The 25873-nt window shown below is 45.1% G+C and overlaps 1 long non-coding RNA gene across 1 annotated transcript in view; it reads left to right on the forward strand.

The window, feature by feature from the left end:
* The first annotated feature begins 841 nt into the window (after nt 1-841).
* The window catches only part of LOC134521691 (uncharacterized), a 29983-nt gene continuing 4951 nt past the window's right edge, over nt 842-25873 (forward strand). The window contains exons 1-6 of the long non-coding RNA XR_010072836.1: nt 842-1029; nt 1961-2053; nt 4767-5070; nt 14313-14555; nt 23716-23772; nt 24185-24371. This is a non-coding gene — a long non-coding RNA (uncharacterized LOC134521691). The remainder of the gene's footprint in view (nt 1030-1960; nt 2054-4766; nt 5071-14312; nt 14556-23715; nt 23773-24184; nt 24372-25873) is intronic.

Consider the following 25873-nt stretch of genomic DNA (forward strand, 5'->3'; position numbering starts at 1 on the left):
ACAGCCCAAAGGCTGAAGGGCACATGACGGGGGGCTGATGGAGGCGCGCGGGAGGACTGAGAGATCTCAGTCCAAATGCGTTTTGTACGAAAACGTATGTCTGTCCTCCACAGATGAGGCATATCCATGTCAAACCGAAGGTGCATAAAAACAGGGGGTTTGGTGCGTGCCAAAGTGCCCCCTTAATGGGTACTGGGGAGAGAGGAGTTCCTCCTCGGATGCCATAAAGTAAACGAGCAGGATTCAGCTCCTTCCAGCGGTGCGGGGAGGCAGAGGGCAGCGCTGAAGGGCAGCTGGGATCGCACACCTGAGTCCTGGTACAGGAGGGCTAGTAATTGTAAATTCAAGCGTGCAAAGGATTAATTGCCAGCAGGTGTCAAAGATAAGAAATTTCTCTCTGATCTGGGCAGGGGGTAAGTTTGTGTATTTCCCCGTATTGTTCTCTTCTTACCATTGTTCATTAGAACATAAAGTGAACTCCATGTGAGGAAATGGGATAAATAATTTTGCTGCTGTCAGAATAGGAAAAAAAAACAATTTGACAGTGCAAGTCTTCAAAGGGGAGAAATTGTTAATTAGGAAATTACTGCATGAAAAAATATAATTGTGGAGGCCAGGCAGTTCTTGAAAGCAAGCCTGTAGTTTTACAACCTGCCCGCAGCAAAGGGTTATACATAATCTGCCCCAGCAATTTACTGGGGCTCCTCGCCTACTCACGTTGTAGGAAAATGAGTGAAATAGGTAATTAGTAGACCTGGTGATTGCCAGGGCCCTCCCGGTCATCGCCAGCTCCTCATCCACTTACGGATGGCCTTTTCTCTCCATCTGCGGGTGCAGGTCTCAGCCTGGGAGGTCCACGCGCGTTAGCCGGAGCAGGAGGTCCCACCACCATCACCGCTCCTCGCCCTGCCACGGGAGGAAGCGGGAGGCAATGCGGAGCCGAACTAAACACTTTAATTAGAGGGCTGTTTCCCAGGGAGCGCAGATGGAGGGCAAACGGAGCAAATGGCGAAGGATGTTCTTTAGAAGGTGATTCCCGCTCCTCACCCCCAGCATCTAAATTGCCTTTTTTCTGCTGTTTTTTCAGGGAGTGCAGGTTCTATAAGGAATTGTTACAGGCAGGGCGCTTACTCCGCTTGTGAAGTGAACGAGCTTGCTTTCCGTGCGGTGCACTAGGAGCATCCATGAAGGGAATTACTGCTGACAAATAGTGCTCTGCAAATTCCTGCCTTAGTTTGCTCTCCATCCAAATGGACAAATCACGATAAGGCCACTAATGAGCTAGCCCTGGGCCCAAAGAAACTACGCACATCAGTACCAAACCCAGCATCACAACAGCCAAGTTAGAGAGGAAGGGTTTAAAATTCAGCAATTCTTACAGATTCTTAGGACATACACAAAATGCATTATTTCCGTCACCATTTCAATATGCGAAAGAAAAGTCCTAGCATCGCTGTGGTAATAGCAAAGCAAACGGAGCAATCAGGAATACATGGTAAGCGCCACAGTTGGTTGATTGGGCTGTCCCAATTGATGTGGCTTCTCTTCTCTATGTGAGTTTCTAATGCAACAGATGATGCCACTAGGTGTAGTTTCTTGATGCGGGGAGGGAAAAATGTTGATACTTGGAGTCGTAAAACAGCGTGGCTTTAGGAGTTTGGCCATCACCGTCAACAGGAGCTGAGGCACAGTCACTTATTGGGAACTTCTATACCGCATTTACAGTGATGAAAAAGGAGAATGGACTTTTTGGGTTTATTTAAAAGAAGGGAAAAAAAAAAAAAAGCAAAGAAAAGCATTGCGCGTAGCCTTGCATGCCTTTGCAAGCATAAGGCTGCCAGCCCACACACCCCATAAAAAAGCCAACGCTTTGTTTTAAATTAGCACCCAACTTCTTGCCAAAGGAAACAGAAGCAGCAAGCCAGTCATCGTGAGTTTCTCCGTCCTGATCTCCCAACAGGCCACTTCGGCTGAGTATCAAAAGCGATGTCTGTAAGGAAGGACGTTTATTCAGTGCAGAAGAAACACACTTCTTATGCGCATCTGCTGAACAGTAAGTCTTGACTAACCATCCAAGAAATGAGAGAGCCCTGTGCTTTTTGCATGCCTTCTGTTAAAGCAAGGCTGTACATCTTTGACTGATAGATTTAGAAAATAGAAAAAATGCTCAAGTGCCATTTTGTGGCATTCTCCTGTTTTCCTTTTTTCCATGAATATCATTGTTAGCACTTGTGAAAAGCCATTAGCAATCAGTCTGTTGCATTCCAAGACATTAAGGACAGGTTTTAATTATTTTCCCTGTACTAAACCAGTTTCTTAATGGTATTATGGAAATCTTTTCATTTTTATTTCAATCCTAAAGTAATTAAGGACAAATTACAGATCAATGCAGCGACGTTTTTCTTTATTTGTCCGTTCATTCTCTAAAAGAATGGTGCTCGGAGGAGCCACTCCCTTGAACGAGATCTTGATCTCCTGAAATAGCAAAAATTTGCCTGTGGTCTTTCCTCTGTTTCTACATCCATTTTGGACCATGTCAGTGCATATCAATAAAGTGAAGTAAAAGCAAACGTGATTGTTTGAAGTGTAAGAGGAAGAGATAACGGGCATTTCTCACTTTGACAGCTGTCCTTGACATCGTGCTCGTCAGTCTTCTCCAAGCCTAACCAAGCGATTCCTCTAGTGGAAAGCTCGTAGAGTTCATTTTCCCAAGCAGCAGAAGAGGTAGCTTTCCATCTGTATAAGTTTATTTTCTTTTATTGCAGTAAAAGTAACACGCACTCAAGCAGAATTTGAAGTCACCCACAGAAAATAAGGCAGCAAGATCACATGAAGGCGGCTGGAGGAACTGTAAAGGTGTAAGCAACGGATGGAATAATAATGAGGGAGTTAGATAAAAGACAAGGAATATGTAGCACTTTGAAGAGTAAAAGATAAGCAAAGCAAAACGTCCAGCGAATGTCCCGGTGACAGTATCCCAGCAACAATACATTCTGCATGTGATAGGGCAGGCTGAGAAAAAAATGGGGACTGATGGTTTTCTAATCTCCTGCCAAAAAAACGTGGTCACTGGTACCACTGCATAATGTGGAGTGTAATGTGTAAAACTCGTATAGGTGTGTAGGACTTTTATGCAGCAGTTACTGCCAAGAAAATTATTCAGAGAGATAGAAGTTGACAGACAGTACTGATGATCTGCGCTAGAGCTCTTTGAAGAGGTACCTGTCGGCTGTGAGAATTAATTTGACTTCCAGTTCAGGTGGAAGATGCTGACAAAGAAGTCCTATTGCTGGATGGGCAATTCGGGGTTATGTTTTCCGCACGGAAGTGATGTTGGCCTCTTAGCTTGTCTGCTACCGAGAGAAAGGAATGGGGTGGCTGGTTGCCACATGGATCTGTTTATCAATGTAACAGGGTCTCATGGAATAAAATAAATGGGAATTTCCTGTGGATGAGCGTCTGTGTGGCAGTAAAGGATATCAAATAGAAGATGACTAGGAATTTTTTTGAGGAAGAGGAGAAATGAGGCTCATGCAGGTGTACTTAGGTATTCTGCCAGTGTAAGGAAAGAAAGTGACAAATAGTCGGATGTCTCAGAAGAGCCTGAATTGAGGAATAATAGCCATCAGTAGTGAAAGACATTGAATTAGATGGATTCCCACTTCCAGAAACTTCCTATGTTTATTATTGATGGCACTAAAAGTTTTATTTCTTTCCTTTTTGTACTTCTACAGTGATCTGGTTAGTATTTCAACATGCAAAGGCAGGTGATGGGAGGATTCTGGAAGGAAAGTGAAAAAGGACATAAATGAGGTAGAACAAAAGCTGTGCAGTGGCAAGGAGTACAAAGAAAAGGAAGGAGAACTAGAGATAATTGTAAATGACAAAGGCTTTGTTTTCCTAGTTATTGAAAAAACATGGTGGGAAGTCTTGGGAAATGGCAAGTCACTATTTCCACAGGCTTTCTGAGTCTCTGAGCCTTTTTTTCCCCTTGTCTAATATCCTAGACCTGATTTTAAAGGTATCCGAGTACCAAGAGGTTCTGATTGGCATATAGAAAACTCACTGTTTCCCTATTCAGACTCTTGCATATCTGTCAAATTGGAAAGTTCTGCCCTGTATCCTCTGGCGAGGAATGCTGAAGTGGGTGCAGTGGTTCTCACAGGGAGAGGGATGTGATCTGCAGGTGCGTAAGTATTTCGGAGATTGCTCCATGGTGAAGTTGTCTCAGACAATGAATCATTTTTGGACTTTCTAAAGGTCATTTTAAGTTCCCCTGAACTTTTAAAGTTGGCTATTTAATAAAATAAAATAAAAAGAAAGAAATATTAGTATAGATAAATGTCAGTCAGGTGAGATACCCTGAGAAATGCCCTTGGCAGGTCATGGCCACTTTGGCGACAGCTTCTGGGGAAGAGAGAGCAGTCAGCAGTGCTGCCTTCCCTGATGACAGTCTGAAATTGAAATACCATCTCTCCCTCTTGCAGCAGGTTTAAGTGGAAGTTCATTGCCCTCCTGGGCACCTGGATTTTGTAACTGACCTCTGAGAAGTAACAGAAGGCAATCTTCTGTCTCCACGTCTATAAATTAAAGCCCAAAGACTGACTGAAGGCAGCTACTTTTTGAATGGAAGAGACCAGGCTGAGACCTGCCCCCTTTTTTTTTTTTTTGACCTCTTTAGGGACAGCATTGGATGGTTTTTTAGTGATTCATGAGCCTGGTGAGGTGCTGATCATTGCTGTTCTTGGATGTTTGGTACCCTGCAGGCACCAGGTCGTAAGCCCCCAGCGGTACCCAAGGAGGAGTGGACGGAGGCTGCGCTTGGTGGGTCAAGAAATGGAGACTCCTGTGATGGAGAATGCTGCGGGCTTGTGGCTTTGGGCACCAGGAGGAAATTTCTGCTCCACCTGCAGATTTGCGGCTCGGGAATAGAGTCTGTGTGCTGGCAGCGCTGAACTGCCAGAGCTGTCAGAGCCCAGGCCCGTGGCAGCACCGGGAGGGTCAGGGGCAGCGGGCAGAGCAACATGGGCACTGCTGGAGGCAGCGAGGCAAAAAGCAGTACACGGACAGGTACGTGCAAGTACGGTTCTACATGTATCAAAACCCACTGTAATTTAAAGCATCAGAATGATGTTTTCCTTTGTTGTTAGAGTAATTTCAATTCCAGGTATGTAGATTTATTTTTTTTTCTTCTTCTCCAAATCTGCAATCAGTGTTTGCCAGAAATGAGAAATGGATTGGTTTTTCAACTGTGCTGTGCTCCAGGTCAGCTTGATAACATGGGAAATGGCAGGCTAATGACAGTTTAACACCAATTAACAGACCGCTTTATAATAGATTAGCATTCTGAGTCTGTTCAATTGATAATTACAATAATTAATTCTCTGAGCTTGCATGCACTTTTGAACAGAAATTTGGTACCTTTGTTTACGCTGAAGAAGGAAATGCACAGAGCAGACACGGATCATTTGAAGTGTTATAGTCAGTCAGGATCATAAGGGTACTAAATCTGGGCTTGCTCTTGAAATGTGCTTGCAGGTGACATCCTCCCAGGTGGAGGTGACTATATAAATGACTATTTCAGTCTTAGCTGGGCGCAGCTGCCAGCAGAGACTGAGATTTAACGTGTTGCTGTGGTTCAGATAAGCTGTGAAAGGTGTTTGTGCTGCAGAATGGCTCTCTTCATCCTTGCTTCAGGATGCCTGGTCTCGAACTGATGGATTTCCCACCTACTCAGGCCAGTTATTTTCAACGTTTAGCACTCGTAGCTGAAGTCAGACGCTCAAACGTGCCCTTTCCTGTTGGGAAAACTAATGGTGAGAAGTGTTTGGTAGGAGGCAGCTCTGTACTGATGTTTATAGTGAGACGCTCGAAAGAGCTCCACATCCAGCGTTTCTGTGTGGCCTGAATTCTTTGGGAAAGCTCCAAAGAGCTTCAAGACTATTTGGTCTTGAATCCTTCAGGAAAGGCAAGTGCTGCTGCCATAGTGATTTCCTGTAAATGGTTTATGGAGGGCTGCTGGCACCCAGGTGTGACGGTGGTTATCTTTGGGGACCGGAGGCAGAGCACAAAGTCAGTACAACAGAGACCTGCTGGCTGTGGGCACACGTAGCCAGGTCTCAGGTTGTGTTGGCTTGGTGGGATAACGGTTGCAAGATCTTCGTAGTTGTTGGATTCTTGTTGACTTTATGCATCTCATTTAATTTTGTTGACCTCCTCTCTAAAATACCATGAAATCTCCTTGTGAGGAATGTGCAAGGTGAGCTCTATTTATGGTTATTTTTTAAATATTCGGGCAGTGCTCAGAGCTAACACAGCAGGGGAGCTTTGCAAACGCAGCCAGTTTGGGTATTTCTTCAATCCTGCACAGATTAATAAAATAAACCATTTGATGAATGCAGCACCAACCCTGGAGAGCAGCGATCCAAATCCCGCTTCCTCTGGAGGATGGATTTCAGTACCGTTAAGGAGGCAGGATCTGTCCTGGTAACAGGGAAAAAGATGTTTAAAAGAGAACTGGATTTTTAAACTAAAAGTATATCATCTGGCTTGTATGGCTGGATTGTTTTTGTCATGCCATGCTGTACCAGAATAATTGGACGTATGCACGGTGCAGCAACAAGCCTGGGTGACAGTGGGTTTGCAAGGGGCTAAACAAGAGGCCTGAAAGCAGGGACTGCAGTTAAAAATTGTCATCATCTTCCTTTACCCCAGCAGAGCTCACGTCCCCAGTTCTTGACATTTCATACAGTCGCGCACACAGTGAATATCGCTGTTCTCGCCTTGTTTGAAAGCAATCTATAAACGGGACAATAAGGAGGCAAAATCATAAAGATAAGTGGCATTAATGATGCTACGATTGTAAATAAAAAAAGCCTTGACGTTTCACAGTAATGGCTCACGGGGATTTAAGTATTATGAAGGACAATGCTGTCTGTCATCTGTCCCAGTGGGATGTCCCTGCCTGTGGAAATGCTGTCAGGAGAGAAGATCAGGTGGATCGCACAGAGGAGCGCCCCAGTGGGCTGAAGTCCTCTGGTGTGTCCTCAGGCGTGCCTGGGTACCGCGTTGTCCGAGTACCGCGAGTCCTTCGAGAGGAGGCTGGGACGAGGTTGAGATGCCAAACCAGCTTTAGCCGCTGCCTCTTGCCTGAGCCTGGGGGGGCTGGGGGCACAGCTGGGGCCCCGTAATAACGTTACAGCTCCCTGGAGAGCGGCAGGGCCAGCTACAGAGGGGGAAAAGCTGCCTTATCACAGGGGGCTTTGAATAGACGGCTTATATTTCTAGTACTAAAAGGTGGTCCGACTTTGTAAAATCTATAGATGAGATACTTTAAATTCATGAATCCCTCTGGAAAAATTGCGTGTTTGACAATCTTGACAGAAAAAGATGGAGTTAGCATACAACACAACTTGGTCGCTAAGGTGCCTTAAAAGAGCCCATTTCATAGGACCGAAGCAGTTTTGGGCCAAATCAGCTGGGAAAAAGAATTTGGCAGAAAAATGGGAGTAATTAGGAAAGCTGACTAGGAGTCCGAAATTCCTCAGTCAGGGAAGAGAGCTGCTGCTTTGAGAAACCTCTGCAGCCTTCAGAAAGTTAGAAATTTGTTTCCCTTCAACATTACCCAAGAACAACTTTTTTTCCCTCTCTTTCGTGTTACAGGGCATGCAGTTTTATCACTTGCTGCTCAACAGAAGGTAAACCCTCTGCTGATCCACTTAAAATATAAATAAGTTGTGCAATGCACTCTGTGGGGCATGGAACAGATGTTTGAGAGCACAGCTGCTAGACATCCTTATTGTTAGTCACTCTCAGCTTTTTAGAGTCTAATCTCTCTCTCTGGTTCTATTAAAGAATATTTTCTATCCCCAGCGTGCCTCAGATGAGCTCTTCAGCTCGCGGTGTCTCCCGACTCCTTGGCCGGGAGCTCCTGTCCTGGGGAGAAACCTGCTCCCTTTGACTTTGAGGTGTCTCGCTGATTGAGGAGTGGGGTTGATGGGCTGTAAAAGGCACCGCTTTTAGCTGTTGTCAGCACAAAGAGTGATCGCTGACACAGAGGTGATAAAACAGTTAATGAAATGATGGGATCTTCAGAGATGCATTGACCCTTCCCTCCCCAGAGGAGGTGATGGGCCAGATCCTCGGCTCCGGTGAGCAAAGGCAGCAGAGCGGCCACGGATCAGGCCTGCAAGACATCGGCTCTTGCAAATAATATCTTATTTGCTGCTTTCTGTGCCATATATCGAATATTACAATTGTTTGGGGTTTGTTTCCCAGCGAGTGTAAAAGGAGGACAGATTTCAGACCTCTTGGAGAGTCCTTGTCTGTGATTGAAAGCCTGCAGGCAAGACCATGTTCCTAACAAACGTCTTCATAATACTTAACATTCAATAGAGTAAAAGGAGAATAATGAGCACTGCAGCTATCCCAGGTTAGTAATTACCACCGTCATTATTAATTTTCCAGAGCAATCCCGTCAAATGAGTCATTATTATCTCAATTCCTTAGCCAGGACTGATTGATTCTTTCTCCCTGTTGTGCCTAATTTCATATAACGTCTGAGTACAATATAGAACTATAGAGCCAGTATAATTCTAATGCAGAATAATTCTAAATAACCAAATCCTTTGCCTACAGCTCTGTTTAGATCTGATGCTTTATACTACTTAACTGAAATAAATACCCCCATTAAAAAAAAAAGTCACATTATTTTAAAGATGGTTATAATTACGTCAGAGGAAGAAAAATGGTATCAGAAGTGATTTATTTTAATGTACATTCCATAAACACATCTATGGCTGCCCTTCATTCAGACCTTCCGAATAATTGTATTGCCTCTCCCCAATGCAATATGAGCTGCATTGAATTAGCCCCAACAACTGTGCTGCTTCTGCAGCTGAGTCATTCTGTGCAAAAATAAGTGTTTCTGCCCATTTTGGATGTGAAATGATACCCTGCCCCAGCTCTTAGATGTGCTCATCCCAGCTGTAGCCAGAAAGCACTAAGAAGTACCAGGGAAACCCTTGGTTGGTGAAGTGATGCTCTGTGGCCTGGGGAGCAGGCGTGCAGCCTGGGTGCAGGGTAGAAGGAACAAGGGAATGGTTGTTTGAGGTGCTGTCCCTTCCAACGCAGCCCAAGGATCCCAGCGTGTCACTCCCCACTCTCCATCAGAGTCACTGGGATGCCACTGGAGACAGGGATTTACGTCAGCCCAGGATCTGGTCTGTGTGTTTAATGTTATCTCTGTGTTGGCACCAACCAGGAGCTTCACAGCACCTCGCAGAAGCAGCGTGGCATAGGCTGAAATAAGTATCCATAATCTTCAGCTTTTTATAATGCTCATTTCAGCCCTTTTCAAGGAAGGAATATGTTGGTTAGTCTGGTTGTGTGGCTTTTTTTTTGGAGGAGAGGCTAAACGTGATGGTTTTCCAGCTCTGTTTCATTACCTCCGTTTGCAGTCTTCTGACAGCAGACCTAAGTATGAGGAAGTTCACTGCAAGACAAGGAGGAGGATCTCTGTGGGGATGGTAAAATGTTTCTTGCCTCTGGAGAAATGATGAGGTAGATGAGGTAGAACAGTTTCCTTTAAAGAATCAGCAGCCCACTTCTTGCATTTTTCTGGAGCTGGGGGAAAGGAAAGGAAAAGGAGACAGCAGTTATTTTACAACTTTGACCTTTTTGTCTCCCAGACTTCAGACAAGATCAGACTGGAGAGGAAAAGAGTAGACTATAAACGAGAAACAGCAAGTGGCGGGGCTGTAGGTACCCTTAGCATTGGACCTGGACCTTTTTTTATTATTTTTAGACTGGGAAGATACGATGGCTTAATCCTTAACAGACAGGGTTGAAATCCTGGTCTGCATTGGTAGGGAAGACTCGTGTGCTGCTTTGTCAGTGCAAACAGCATAAGCAATGGGAATCGTAGAGTGGTTGGAGTTGGAAAGGACCTTAAAGCCCATCCAGTGCCACCCCCTGCCCTGGGCAGGGACACCTCCCACCAGACCAGGCTGCTCCAAGCCCCGTCCAACCTGGCCTTGAACCCCTCCAGGGATGGGGCAGCCACAGCTTCTCCGGGCAACCTGGGCCAGGGGCTCACCACCCTCACAGCAAAGAATTTCTTCCTGAAATCTCCCCTCTTTCAGTTTAAAACCGTTCCCCCTCGTCCTATGGCTCCCCTCAATGATCCAGAGCGCTTTGCTGGCACCTTCTCCTCAAGCCGGTCTCGGCCAGGCCATGCTGTCCCAGGGAGGTCGCGTGTCTCTGGAGACCTTTGGTTTCCCTCCTGACCTCAGCCCTGTCCTTGATCTGGCCCCAGGTACAGCTGGCCCCGTGTCTCCTGCTCCCATACGGGGTGTATCCTGGACTATTTCTCAAGGTACATTGCATAGAAGCTGTAAAATGTATGTTAAAATTTTATCATTTCCAGATTTTAATAGGAATACTTCATAATATTTGTGCTGCCTTCTTGGAGACATGTCTCTGCTGTAAATTTCTGCTGTTTGTGATGCTCCTCCCTGCTATATGGATTCAGTCAGCAAGAAGAAACTAAGGTGATAATTTTACATACTATTTTTTCTTACTTACAGTAGATAATAATATCCCGTTTATAGCAGTTATCACCCGAGACATTTACTCGGTTTAAGATGCTGAAACTAAAGCAAAGCAAATTAGAGGATATGTTTATAGGGGCAACAGGCTGAGGCTTGTGGCAACCTGGCTCGGTTAAAAAACCCAAAAAGACAGTTGTGGTATTACAAGAATCTGAATGTAAGTTAAAGCGAATGCAACTTCTTGCATACCACCGAGCTTGGGGATAAATCTCCATGTTTTTATAATAAATGTACTTTATGGCAATCACCATATGCTACCTCTAGTCCTGTTTTGAGTATAAATCATAACAAGTGTGTATTCTAAAATGCTTTATTGTCTTTTTATGGCCACATACGGCTGCTGTTCCTTCCATTTGTGATTAATTTTTTTAATGGTTCCCCCTAGAACCTAAAAAATAATTAAAACTAATGAATACTCTGCAGTGACAGTAAAGGAATGTGCATATTGCATCTATTCTCACTTCCCAGATCTGATCAAAAGCAAGTGTCGGGCTGTGAAGTTGTGACACTGACATTTTGTACTGAGCTTCCGACCACCTCCTGAGACCAAACGATGACTTTGGGGAGGATCATGAATTAGAGTCCTCATTGTTTCCCAGGAATAGTGCTGAGAGGGTGGAATTAAAATTAGTTGAAGTCACAATGTTTATTTCTTAGCAGAGTCTTTTGAAGAAATTAAGCTAATACGTAAAAGATGGACAGCTTTTTTTTTTTCTTTTGTCCTCGCCCCTGGCTTCAGGATCTGACATATTTTACGTACTAAGACTGGATGGACTGATTTGTTTCAGCCCAATCTTGTGAAGAGTGTAGATGCTTTTTATTTAAAAACCTACAAGTGTGGTTGTATATCCAGGTTGGTGTTACACATGCGTTTTTGCATGGGAGCACAGATAGCTTTTAGCATTTCTTAAAAACCTCTAAAATTCACTTCTCAAAACTAATATTTATCTGTAAAGGATGTAATTAAAGTGCGTGCGGGGGGTGGGGGGTGTTGCTGTGCATATATCTGCCGCTCTCTGGACTTCCTGCAGCTCACAGTGGCTTTGAAATGAAACTTAAGGGGAATAATTGCCAACAAAGTGCTAGACAGGGTTAAAGTGTCGTTACCGCCGCAGGAAACCTTCACAGGTCCTGTTCGGTGGCGACTGGCCAGGGCTGCAGCCCCTGGGGGCTGGAGAAGAGCGGGCTCCCCAGGCAGCTCTGTGCAAGCTGTCGCCTACCTGCTTTCAGTCACGTATATGCGCGCACGTGAGCACACGGTGGTCTGAATTTATTGGGAATTTTGCATACCTCTTTTGCCAGCCACGAGCGACATCGGCTTCCTCAAACGCAGTGGGGCAGGGACTGGGCGCTGCAGCTCCAACCGTTCTGGCCACTGGACTTCTTGGCCAGTTACATCAATAAATGCTGTTCTACTAGAACAGGTTTAGTTGCAAATAATGGATAATAAGAAAGTACCATCATCTGCATAAGTGATGGGGGAATAAGTTACCCTACGTTTAAGGAGTAGAGCCATAAAATTGAATTCCAGCCTTCAGTTTGACATCTGAGGCTTGATACCATTGCTTACTCTTTTGTGCCTTATGTTGATTCATTTCTGGTTATAAGAGTTTTAACTATTTAAGTCAACTTGCTTTACAAGCAAGTGAAAAACAGAGCTTTAGGAAAGCACTTTTTAATTTCCAAAGGTATTTGTTAATTGATTCCAAAGGGAGAACAAGTTATGGTTAAAAAACTGAAATATATAAGAAAAAAGGCTCGCTCATGTCAAGGTACTGTCAGGTAGTCAAATTTTACTGTCCTTACTCCTTTTTAAAGAGAACTTTGATGACCATAAAGTTGCCATTTTCTGTACCAGGTTCTCTGTGAGCTTCCCCCTGTGCAGTTATACAGTATCATGAGTTAAAGTGAACCAAATCTAAACTGTTGTGGCATATAAAAACAGCAAACAAAGGCAGGCAGCTTTTTTCCCTAACCCCCTGAGATTTATTCTGACAGTTTGCGACTAGATGAAATGGATAATGGAAGTCCCTTGTCACAATAACTCAGTTTAAATGTATTGTCAGATTAATAGACTCAGTTATCCACTCTTCCAAGGAGAAAAATGACTTGTGGTTTCAAATCATGCCCTCGCTCATGTCATCCCATCAAATTAACCAAACAGGCCAAATTTAGACTCCCCGTCAGAAACCGGGCATTTTATGCATTGTGTCATAAAAATGAGTTTAGTTCTTTATTTTTAATGCCGGCCAAATGATTTCCAGTTGCCACAGCAACATCTGCCGGTGACTGCTGATGGTGGGCACCGTGCCCCGGGCTCAGCCACGGCTGGCGGCGGGTGTCAGGAGATGCTGGTGCCAGGGATGCGACGCACATCCCTCTTGCTGTGCGCGGGGCGGTCGGTCCCCTGTGTTCTCCCCCCGTGCCTCTGCCACAGCCACTGCAGCGCCGGGCCCCCAGCAGAGCCCAAGGGAAGGCGTGCGAGGCAGCTAATTGAGCTGCTGCTTAAACAGGGTGATAAAAACCACTCATAAAAGGACTGCAGGGCTGTATTTTCTGCTGCCTTAGATTGATACGGAGGAGCGGGAGTTTACAGCTGGTGGCAACGTGGCTTGCTGACTTTCTGCAGAGTTTGTAAAGCATTCTATAGGATTTACCCTCGTTGGGTCACAAAAATACCTGTGGGAAGCCTCCCTCTGCCCTTCCAGTTCCAGGGGGAAAGCATGTTAGACCATGTCTATTTCCATCTCTCTTGTCCTTTCGCTAAATAATCTTACGAGATAATTTCACTCTCTTTTCAAGGTCATGAGTTGGTTCAGAGTTAATAGGCAAAAAAGCCCTCCCTGGGAACTCTAGCCATTCTGTGTGTCCGGGCAGGGCATTCAGGGGCTGTGGGAGCTACAGCACATCCCACGGGGAAAGGACAATTTCAGTATAACCGGAGCAGCCCCTTTTCCTGCCCTTGGCAGTGGTTCTTCAGCAGCAGGAATCACTGAGATGTGGGGAGACCTCCCGGCTGCGGCGTGCTGAAAGCGAGGTGTGTGCGAGGGCCCGTGGCGGCGGTTGGACTGGGCATACTGGGGGACACTGGTGGCAGGGGCTGCCCTGGCAGTGCTCTCCCTGGCTCCAGCGGTCCGTCATTGCACGGTGTATGGGCTACACCGGCTGCTGTCACATCTTTTCTTGGGGTGGGTTGGGGGTTTTCAGGGGAGTTTTGGTATTTTGGTGTTTTACGTGTTGTCAAAAACAAATTTGAATTTGCAGTCCATCCATCTGTCGCACGTGGTGCTGCGTTTAAGAAGCAGGGTTGTTTATTAACGCGTGTGGAGTGAATTATCCCGGTTTACGTCTGGAGAGTGGCAAATTGTTGGATTTAATAGCTGTAAGCTCCTCTGATCTGCAATCACTGTCTGCTGGATTTTTTGATCTGACAAAGCGTTGTGCGCAGTACTGCGAGGATCCTTCCCCGGCCTCTCCGGGGGAATCCTGCTGTCAGGCTGCAAATGTACAGAGCATGAAATGTGTAATTTTGAAGTCTAAACCTCTGAGAGCTCACGACACTCTGAGGCAGCAGTTTACCTTCAAAGTTGCCTCTCTGCCTGTACTTACCACCTCTTGTGATTTAGCACTACCGCTCACATTTCCTCCACAGAAAGTCATAAGGTTTACTTTCTGAAAATCTCATCTTCTTCTCTTAATTAGGCGTTTTCACACAATGAACCATATGGGAGTCAATGAAGAAGGTGTCGATGTGCAGCACAGCCTGGCCCCCTGCATGCTGATGGATAAAGCTGGCAGATGGGTGGATCATCAGCTTTGAAGACTTCCTTCTGAATTTGCTGGATTTTCTTCTGAAAGCATCCAATAAATAAGACAGGCAGAAGAACGAAGTGGCAGGGAGGATGTGCAGCACGGCTCCTTCCTGCGTAACCAGAGATTGCTCAGGTCAGTGGGGCTTCTACCTCAGCATTTCCTCCTCTGGGATTTTTTTTTTAAGCCTATTTTTACTAACGCCAGGTACTACTTGCCCCCTAAAGATGGCTGCATTTAAATGGCTGCCCCTGAGAGGATGAAAAGATGCCCAGCAAGGTGCCTGAGCATGGAGTCAAAGTCAGTCAGGTTATCCCCACTGCGCTAGTTGTCTGTCAACCACTTTGTACAGAAAGGTGATGAGACACAGTTTCATAAATAAAAGTTCATAAGGGGTAATGGTTTTAAAGTAAGAGAGGGTAGATTCAGACTAGATATGAGGAAGAAATTTGTTATGCTGAGGGTGCTGAAACACCGGCCCAGGTTGCCCAGAGGGGTGGTGGATGCCCCATCCCTGGAAACATTCCAGGCCAGGTTGGACGGGGCTTTGAGCAACCTGGTCTAGTTGAAGATGTCCCAACCATGGCAGGGGGTTGGACTAGATGGCTTTCAAAGGTCCCTTCCAACCTAAACCATTCTAGGGTAAATCATGGGAATTTTCAACTAGCTTAGCCTTTGCTCTTACAATCTTACCTTTCCTGTCCTGTTTCCCATCCTACCTGTTGTGCTGGGCCTCCTCTTTCTTTTGCTTCCCACGAAGCTTCCATCTTCCATTTTGTATTGTCTTTGTACATCTCCATCTTCCATTTTCTGCAAGAACGTAGACACTGTGCCGCTGTTTTGGACTTTTCCCTGCAAAATAACGCAGAATTGTTTCAGCGGTTTTGTCCATGATCTGAATTCCTCTGTGAAATTATCTGCATGTTGATATAGGAAAGCACTTGAAGAGCACGTGGTCAACGGCAGGTTTGAGTCAAGTGTTGTCTCATACCAGGCTGTTGCGAAAATGTCTTCTCCTCTGAAATGTGTAGGTGGTTGTATCATTTCTGTGAAATCTCCCTCGAATCCTTAATTCAAAGGAACACCTGGAAGTGTTCTCCGTGTGGCTGTGTGGAAATTGAAACCCACGGCGTAAACAGTGACGGAAACATTTGTGTGACCCTCTCTCGAGTAGCAAAATTGCTGAGCACAGCATATCCCTGAGCACACTGGAGCTCTTTTATTTTAAACTGTAACCATGAAATAGGAAAAAAGCCCAGTGAAGCAAAAGCTCCTGCCTCTTTATTTTTACTCTTAACATGTAAAAATAGAAGCACCTGCTGCCTGCTGGGCTCGTTAAAGATGTCTTTTTATTTTCATAAATCACCACGGTAGAATTTGAATTATTTACTCGGTAAACTCTAACCTACATTAATTTCCACTCTCTGCTTTTTTGTAAGCAATTTTTTTGTGCATTAGCTTTGGAGCTGTTTCCCACCCACCTTTTGTTTGGTGCCCACCTTGGCTTCCTGAGCAGGGTCCCTCCCCCCAGTGACTGCAGGGGTTTTGTGGACTTCAAAAGCAGCCTGAAATGTCAGCCACACGCAGCCTTTCTGCAGCCACTAAATTATGGATCAGAATACAGCAGATCAAACACTTCAGAATTATTCACTTGTGGGTCTTTGCTTGGTAAACCAATAAAAATCTCTGCACTTCTTCTTTGGTAATATGTGGGGTGGTTGTTTTACATGCTCGAGAGTAATGTTATCAGGGGCATGGGGGTGTGTATGTAATATTTTTTTTTAAGCGAGGCACTTCAATCAAAGCTTCATTCTACTGTAAACCCAATTAGCTTCAGTCTGCCAAGTCAGCTTGACTGTCTGCAAGAATGTATGTAAGGCTATGAATAATTGCTAAACTCGGTTTTCATTCTATCTAAGAAATGCCATGAGGCTTTTGTTACGACTAGATAAACCCTCTGCACTTGTCTCTGAGGTTCCAGCTGAAGACACCCGTTCAAAAATCATAAATCTGTTTGAATAGTATTCTGTGTGTGAAGAGGCTTGGTAAAAAGCGAGTGCTTCCTTTGCTTTGGAGCAGAAGGTTGCTGAACCCAGATCCTGGGCTCCTCCAAGCGTTCAGGGATTTTGCCATTAGCTTTAGCGGGAGCAGGACTAAGCATTTACATAGCTTTATTGCATGTGGCTGCAGAATAAGCCCATTACTGTAGGAAAACAGCAGCAGGGCTCTCCCCTGTGACATACCAAGAGGAAAGGTTAGAAAATGAAATGCTCCAACAATATATGTGGAAAATGGGTCACCTACTTTGTGCGAGGAAGCGTGCAGGATGCTCTCGCTGTATTTTAATCTGCCACGTGCTGGTTTCTAGCAGTTTGGACGTGGTTTCACAGCCAGGACGATGCCATGTGAGAATATCAGGTGGTGCTCGTTAATTGACGCCCCTGGCTGGGAGGTGGCAGCCAGGTGGCCGGGCTGTTAGGGATGATATCGGAGGTGTCCATGGGACTCAGCCCACCCAAACCCACACGGAGAGGTGGGACACGCAGGGAGCCGTTGGCATCACCTGCTGTGCGTTGCTTCCAAGGCTTCTTCCCATCACTGAGGTTTGTGCTGTAGATCCTCTCGCTTTTGGCCAGCTTTTGGCCAGGATGTATTTCCTAAGATATAAGAAAAGTTGGCCATGTTGATACGTTTGGTTGGTTTAAATAGAACTTCCTCATCTGCAATGGGTTCCCCCTTAAACATTTACTTGCCTTTCCACCGTGCATGCATATTATCCCTATTTTTCCCTCTCTGTCTATAGGCCACCTAAAAAGTCAGAGGGTGGTGAGTCATCCATCTAACTTGAGTTGAGAGTCCCCTTCTCATTTTTGAAATTGGACTGTGAGTTCTGTTGGTGTCCCTCAAGGACGGTCATATTCCAGTGGCTTCTTGAAGACTCTCCAACTGTTTTCTTTCAATTTTTTTTTAAATTTATTTTCCTTCAAGTCCAAGGTTCACAAAGTGATATTGTGCTCCCCGCGATGGCCATTGGTTACAAGCTGTGTGACAAGATTTCGAGGCTTCAGGGAAAAGGTTGGATGTTTTGCAAGATCTGAAAATGTTCAGATATTTTTTTACTGAAGTGTTAAATGATGTGTATGTACACTGACACAGACATATAGGCAGCGTTTTTTTCCGGATACGGCATTATATAAAGCGTCCTGACATTATTGCATTTGTCTTTCGTAATATTTGCCAAAAGTAATGTGTTTGCAGTAAGACTGAAAAATTCAGATATGAAAATATTTCCAATGCTCCAGGGGAAGATACGGTTTTGACTAATTTTATTATAGCAGGTACCTAAGTGAGCGCCTGTTTTGACAACTCTGAACTAAGATGCACAAAGTCGGAGTGACGGTGTGATTCCCAGCAGCAGAAGCCAGTGCCACACTGGTTTGTCACAGCTCCAGCTTCCCTTTTCCTACACGAATGATGGTGGTGTCTATTATCCCCTGTACACAGTGATCTGTCAACAACTACTTTCTCAATTACTTATGGTGCGTATGTGGGGGTGGCACGGAGGAGCAGCTGATACCTGATAATAGTACATTATCAACAGGGAGAGGTTTCATTTTCTTTAAATAGAAACCATGTCTGAATAGCTGCGAGACTCCCAGACGCTGACGCTGTGAGATCTAGAGCGAAATTTTAGTCAGCTCTTTCTGGGGGATTATCTAAAGAACACACGTATGTCCCGTTTCTTTTGAAAAATGCATTGAGGGACTGATGACTTCTGCTCCTCTCTCTGGGTATGAATAACAGTATAGAGCCCAAGAAGACGGGGTGGTCCTCTGGTGACTCTTCCAAGCAGTGTAGAGCACCATTTGGTGTATAGGGACAGGGAGCAGCCCTCACAAATAGCTGTGAGAGGAGTTTCAGTTGAAGGAGGACTTGTCCCAGGCAGCTCTTAGTACCTGTTTGTGGCTGTTGGGGAAATAAAAGCGCAGGTTAATGCGACGAGCAGTAATTCAGCATTGTGATTCAGTCGGATCCTGCCGGTATTTGAGGACACAACCGCAGCAATGTTTGTGCTGTCAATCCTTGGATCCTCGCTCCTTGCCAGGCAGACCTCGTCACTTCGCTTTTGCCTGGAGGCCCTTCAGAGCACCCGCTGTTCTTGTTGGTCCTTGGTCATGGTGGCATCCCAGTAGGTGTGATTCATCTGGAAAGAAATAATAGATGTATTAAACTTGGTAGTTACTATGTATTGAGAAATGTCATGGGTTTTTTTTCTCATTTGGTGTGGATGCAAGTTATTTTAACCAAAAGAGAACATCAGCCTCCCCTTGCGAGCTATCAAGAGTGGCAAAAAATTGTCAAAGCGCTATGTTGGGGGGAGCTAATTGGGCTGCTTCCCAATTTCATTAGTAACCTGTTTGGTACGTTTGTTACTCAAAGACATTATCACAAACTGTATTTTATCCTGGATGATTATGCTGTTGACTAAAATGTCAATGATAGTGTGTAAAATGCAGCTGAGAAATTAGGGATAATTTCAGTAGCTATTAATGAACTACAGCCTTGCTTAGCTGATAGAGTCTTCAGAGAAAGGAGAGATAGAGAGACTTTGTCTTTTCCAGTTTTATACTCCCAGTAATATTACTGTTATCGATTAGGTGCAAGAAAAGTTTTACTCCCATTTATTTTAATTTCTGGCTGATGGCGAAGGCTCTGTGTGCAAGCTCCGTGCGTCTCAGCTGAGATGCTCAGGGCATGCATCCAGGGAAGCCGACGGGAGCCCGGCCGGGGCTGGATCTTCAGAATTATGGAAGGAGCAGCACAAAGGCAACACCCAGGAGTAGGCTCCATCTCCGTTGGCATTTTCTTGAGGCCTTTTACTTATTGCCTGTTTACATGTCGCTGCTTGGGATGAATTTTTATAACTTTTTGCTAGGAGCCTAACCTCAAGTTGGGCTTTGTGGTAGGAATCGGTGGGATGCATGTCTTGGCAGAATTTAGCACTCTTATCTCAGATGTTTGTAACTAGAGAGAGCTCTGGAATGGAAGAACATGTGGAAGCTATTTTAGAAGATTTATACATATATATATATATATATATATATATATATAATATATAGTGCTTTAAATGCAATTAGGGAGATTCAGCTAAAGGTTTTACATTAGCTCATTAAAGAATGGCAGCTGTAACTGATCCTCCCGGCAACGAACTGCCATTGGCTAAATGAGGAGAGGCTGCATAGCTGCCCTGCTCCCGGCCATGTGTCGGGGCTGCGGTATTCCAGGATGGGATGGCAGACGGGCTCCTGCAAGGAATCCCAGAAGTTTCCTCAGATGGATTTAGCAGCATGATATTTGATAGAATCAATATATAGAAGGTTGTTGTTGTTCCTAGTCCAACGAACAACTCGAGCAGAGGGAGCACCGCGCATGCGGCCATAGATCCGTGCAGAGGAATTCTGGCAACTGGACTGACAATTGCAGCCAAAGAATAGAGTGTGGGTTTTTCACTTCATTTGAATGTTCATGCACGTGCTCTTTATTCATTAGAAGTGATATGGAGGGACTCTGCAGCATGCAAAAGCTCCGCGTGCTGCTCCAGGCTTTGTCTGCAGCATCCCTGGTCCCCTTGTGAGGCAGAACTTCAGTGGCACCACATCAATGAAAACGTCGAGACAGCTCAGAGCTCTTGGAGAGTCTTTGGGGCTGCGGCAGCAGCACTGGGGTGGGGGTTAGATAGGGGGGGTTGGCTCTGCAGGAGCCTGAGTCGTGGGAGAGCCAAATTCAACAGAGCTGCTGCAAGAGCCGGCAAGAGCACTTCAACCTGGGCAGCGTCCTGGCCCTGCTGGTCCTCAGGACCATCCAAGTGGAACAGAAAGGCTTTGGCCACTCGTCACTTTTGATGGCTCAGCTCCGCTCAGCTGCAGCTTAGAGCCAATTAATTTTATGAATCCTATTTGTAGCTCATGTTCCTCCTTATATAATCCTCATTTGTTTCAAATGAGCAGAGAGTGTGCCCCTGAGATTCTAAACATACCTCTTTATTAAAGTTCAAACAGAAATTGTTACCTACAGAAGCTAAACTTAGCACTAATGTATGAAATGAGATGAAGAGAACCCTTTCAAATCCCCCACCAGGTGTTAGATAACGCAGCCCTGTAAAGGAAGGGGGAGAAGGTGACTGCAGAGTGTTATGAGCATCAGCATTAATGATCTATTGTATTTATTTCTCCAGTAAGCAGAAATAGATTAAAAACAAAAATGTAGAAGTTAATTGGGTGATTGCACAGCAATCGGTCTCTGCTTTTGTTCTCCGCTCCCCGTGAAGCCGAGTGCTGCCGGAGCGACAGTTGTGAATAACAGCGTGCAGCTGGGGCAGCCTCCTCCTTACGGGCTGCATCCAACACGGGGAATGAAAATGCTTTTAATGAAGCCTTGTCCCGTTAAATCCTCGGGGAGCGAGCAGCCGGCGGTGGCCGGGCAGGAGCGGTCCTGCCGGCTCCCTCCCACCGCCCCGATGGGGACGCAGGCGGCAGAACAGGTCTCTCTGCTCCTCGCTGGCCTCCCTCCTTCCTCAGGAGGGACTTGGAGAGTGTTTTGGCAGCAGTTCCATAGCTTTGTCGCACCACACAAGGGGTCTGACACTGCTGGGTGCCCTCGGGATATGGGTCTCACCTGCCAGCCCCGAGATTCCTTTGACAGCCTTGTGCTTCATCTTCCAAGGATGTTCTTCTACCACCCGAAGCGGGAGAGAAACCAGATTGTTTAGGGTATTGAAGATTGTAATGAACCAAACTGAAAAATGTTCAGCTCTTCTAATAAGCACACAGTCGAGGAGCACAAGGAGGAGAGAAAGGCAGCAGCCGCTTCACAGTTCAGGAAACAGCGGCTTTCATTGCCACCGTGACCACGGCACACCTCTCTGAAATCAATGAAACTCCATTCTGCCTCGGAGTGATAGATTGCTTTGAGATCTCAGTAGAATTTTTCTCCAAATTGCGAATTGGATGAGGGTCTTGCAAATTATGAAAGCCCTAGACTTGATACCCATTAATTTTCTGGCGTATTTTCTATGCCACTGTGGGAGCAATAAGCAGAAACGAAGCTCAGAGGTTGCCTGTGGGCTCTCCAGTGGAGCTTCTCCACTGGGAGAAGCAGGGCTGGGAAGAACTGGTGGTGTGGGGCAGCTGGAACACGGGGCTGAGGGGAAAGGACTTTCTTTTAGGAGTTTTTGGAGGTCTACTTTAGGAAGGTATTTTCTCTGCTTTCTCTCGTCCAATTTAAAGCTGGCTGTATATATGTAGAAAGCAAATTCCCTACTACCATGAGCAGCTCTCCCTGCAAAAATGGTTAAGGCGAATTAAGTTGCAGGAGCGTATAGGAGGAAAGATTTGCTTTTCCTCTAAGGAATACTGGGATATTTGTCAATTCCTCTCCATTAGAAACCTAACACATTGAGAGGAAAAGATGAAAAGTAAAAAACCCATGAAGATCGGATGAAAGGATGGAAATTATCATTCAGGTAACCCAGCTACCTTAACACTGTCACCATGGAGATCCCCGATTATCTTCTGCTCCTCGCATGCAAAGTGCTGAGAAACACTGGTTTCGTAATTGGCATCATATTTCTCTGGGTATATTAAGCTCGCCTGTGGAATAATGCTCATCAGATCCTGAATGATTTCAGATAACCAGCGGTAATACATTGAATCAGATGATTTGATATTATGATTTCCAATCCCGGGATCGTTCAGCGTGTTTCCGTCACAGTGTGCAAGCTTGGAGATGACTCTCACTGTGCTGGGGGTGATGTTCAGGCACTCTGGGGTCCCCAGCCACTGAGAACGGGACCGTGGGTTTGATGGATGAATAAAGTAGCATAGCATTCCGCTGGGGCTTGCTCTGGCTTCCTTGTATTTTCAGATTTCTGTACTCCGACTCTGATTTTCCTGGATTTCTGACTTGGAAAATACCTTTGCACTCAGAAGCTGCGTGGACCCAGCCTTAACGTTGTCTTTTTTTTTCGGTAGGTCAATACATGTGGGCTCAAAAGAATATTTCAGACAAGAAATACAATTAGACGTAGCTTTTTAGATTGTCTTCACAATCTGCCCTCCACGCATTAAGTAGCTGCCTTTGATGAATTCAGCTGGTGCGTTTCCTCCCTTTCCCATCCAGCCTGTTTCAGGGTTGACCGCAGAGAGGTGTCACGTTTGCGGTTGTAGCTTTAAATGAAATCAAAATTTGTCTTTCATCCTCTTGTGTCCCTAAAACAATTTAGTCCTACTGTAATTATTAGCATTCTCATTAAGAACAGTTTAGCTGAAAATCAAGACACAAAGACGCAGTGACTTCATCAAAGCAACGCAAATCCAGATAAAGCTAGGTTTCTAATTCAACTTCTATGCTTTGAAATAAATCCTCAGAGCATCAATTACTGTATCTGTTGTAAAGCAATTACAATCAGCCTCCATTGCTCCCCTTTACACATTTTAATTTAATTATTATTTTTGCTTTAAAATATAGGGTAAGGAATTTTACAGTTCCTCGAGAAGAACCAAAGCAGAGAACAACAAAAAATTTCTGTAAAAGCAGAAATTGCTTTCTTTCGTAATCAGGTTGATTAGACTCATGTATAATCATACACAGCAGGTGGGAAGATTAACATTTCACTAATTCCTAGTGGTCATTACTGCAAGGAAATTTAATCTGCAGAGTTCACAAGGATTGGAGTTGCATGCTGGTAAAGCTCATTTTAAAAGACAGAGCAAAAACAACACAACTTTTTATTCTGGAATCCAGTTTTACTCGAAGCTACTTGGGCCTGCAGGCAATATCCATACAGCCAGTATCTTCTACTTAATTGAGAAATAGATTTGTATTGATCATGCCCACTTAACAAGCACATTCAGAACCCGTGCCTGTTCTCAGTTGCTTTGCTTGGGAGTACAGACAGACCCCCAGCGGGTTAAGCTGGTTGATAAAATAGATATTTTTACAGCAAGTGTGGGGTTTTTTTCTGTGTGGGGGCTGTATTAGCACGAAGCACTAATAGATTACTTCTCATATTTGGATCAATTCAGAATGCTGCTGAAGTTGAACAGGTTTTTCATTTTTTATGTGAAAACAAAATGTGACATAATATTATGATCAGATTCTGCTTCACTAACCAGGATGTGGGTTTTTTTTAATTCAACACTCCAAAATAAAATGCCCAGCAACTTGTGATATGAAAGTTATGGTCATCTGTTACTCCTGCACCTTCATCTCTAATCTCTGGACTTCTTACTTCTAGTTGCTACCAGCAGGAGACTTTCCATCGACTGGAAATGCTTGCAGGAATATTGGATGGGTAAGTAGGGATGACTGCTCTGCTTTTTTAACTTGTCTGGGGTCTAGCTGAGCTTTAGCTGTGTTTTCTGTCTCCCACGAGCAAGAGCAAAGGGAGATGAAAGAGCAAAAAAGGAAGGCAGTGGTAAGGCTAAGATTAACAGAGTTACTGCATGGGAGACGGAGGCAGAGCCTGAGTTCAGCAGGGTAAGGAGGATGCTCCTCCTCCGTCACCTGGGACTGATCCCTTGTGCTGCATCACCGGGGAGATCCCAGGGGTATCAACACTTCAGGAAGCTGCAGATGGGGAGGAGAAGTTTAAACTGGGCACGTTGCGCTCCCTATGCTAGAACAAATCATATTGAGATATGGCCCTACCACCACAAAACAAGTAGTCCGTGGCCAAATGCCTCTCTTTTTAATGTTGTCACTAGTTGAACTTGTTTTGAAGACATCTCCTACAAAAGCATCTCATCCCGTTCATACCCACTGAAAAGCCTTTTGCATCGATCTCAGAACATACCCGCCATGAGAAGTTGGAGGTGGGACCTGAGCTGAGCCCATGAAGCCGTGTCACCGTTCCTATGCTGCCGTGGACCAAGGAGGTCTCAGGGACAAGAGGTGAGGTGCCACCACGGTGCAGGGCTGGATCGGCTCGATGGTTCTCCCTCCGGCGGGAGCCCACGTTGCTGGTCTGCACAGAGGTTTTTCTCTGGTCCACCTCTAAAAGCCAGGACTGCACTAACTTTCCTGTTGACTTAGCTGGGCTCATTAAGCTTATTTTCTTAATGCTTTTAGGGCAAAAATACATACCTTTGATCTGTGCAGTTAAAAGCATAGTTGAGCTATATTGTTAAAAAAAATTATTAAAAATTACTAGATGGCACGTCAGCTGGATTTGGCTGCGTCAGAACAGGGTATTATCCCTCCAAATAAAACAAGTGACCACTGAGCATATGTTTTATTAGTGTTTTATTGAACATCAGAGAATTTTACTGTGATAATTGTGATGATATTTCAGTGATATAATGCTGGTGTCCTTTATCCAAACACAGCTTCAGTGGGTCTGAGCCCCATGGCACTGGTGATGCTTTCTTGTCCCTTCCAGGCCCATGGACTCGGATGAAAACGTGGCTGAGGCTCAAACCTCTGGCCCAGCCCCATTGCTCTGCCCAAGTTACGCTAAACTCGGGATTACTGAAGTTGTAATGGGGGTAAACAGAATTAAAATAAACTCTTGCTGTTGTAAGAGTTATTTCAACTTGTTTTTCAAACTCCGGTTGCAGAATAACAGCCGCAAAATATGCACCGTGAATCAAAGCAAGTTAAGTGCAGCTAAACTAGATGAATAGCGGTGTAGATGATGGTTTAAAAATCAGGAACAGCTAAAAATACGACTGCAGTGATGTTGATGCTGAATTAGCCTGATAGAGGGACTGATTTTTGTAAGTCAGTCTTCAATCAGTGTCTGTCTCAACCCTCAAATGCAGCCTACTCTTCGAAAAGATACCATCTGAGCTTACCTTTCTGGTTAAATCATGGCCAAAATATAAAGAAATACATTCAAATAATTGGGTGTATGCACAGTACTTAATCCTCCCAGCCATTCATAGCTTGAAAACGTTATGGGGATGTAAGTGATGGAGTGGCTGAGCACAGCTGGGGGGTTTGGCCCCGTGGGAGAATTTACCTCCCTCCTGAAATTAGGTGGCTTCACCCCGTGCTGGTGGCTCTGGGTGAAATGGTGGGGGGACCCGCCTGGACCAGTGGGGTGCCCTGACCCACCACAGGGGGATGGTTCCCTCGCTCCTGCCCTCCACAGCATCCAGGCTCCGTGCCCAAAGTCAGGTATGTCCCATCTTTGAGTTTAAAAAGATGGACAGGAGCCTCGTGGGGCCGCGGGAAAATGCAAGGGATGAGCAAACAGGAAAATGTCAAGGGACTGTCACTAGCAACAATAACAAAATTAACAACTAAACTAAGAGGCAAGTTATAACATCAATACGCACAGTAATAAGTGCCAATGAATCACCAGAGATCTGTTGCTTTAATGATGCTGTTGTAACAGTGATGGCCCCGAGCTATTTCAGACCACGTATACTGAATTTTGGCTGATGCTTATC

The sequence above is a fragment of the Chroicocephalus ridibundus genome, chromosome 10, assembly GCF_963924245.1.
Source record: "Chroicocephalus ridibundus chromosome 10, bChrRid1.1, whole genome shotgun sequence".
NCBI classification, from domain to species: Eukaryota; Metazoa; Chordata; class Aves; order Charadriiformes; family Laridae; genus Chroicocephalus; species Chroicocephalus ridibundus.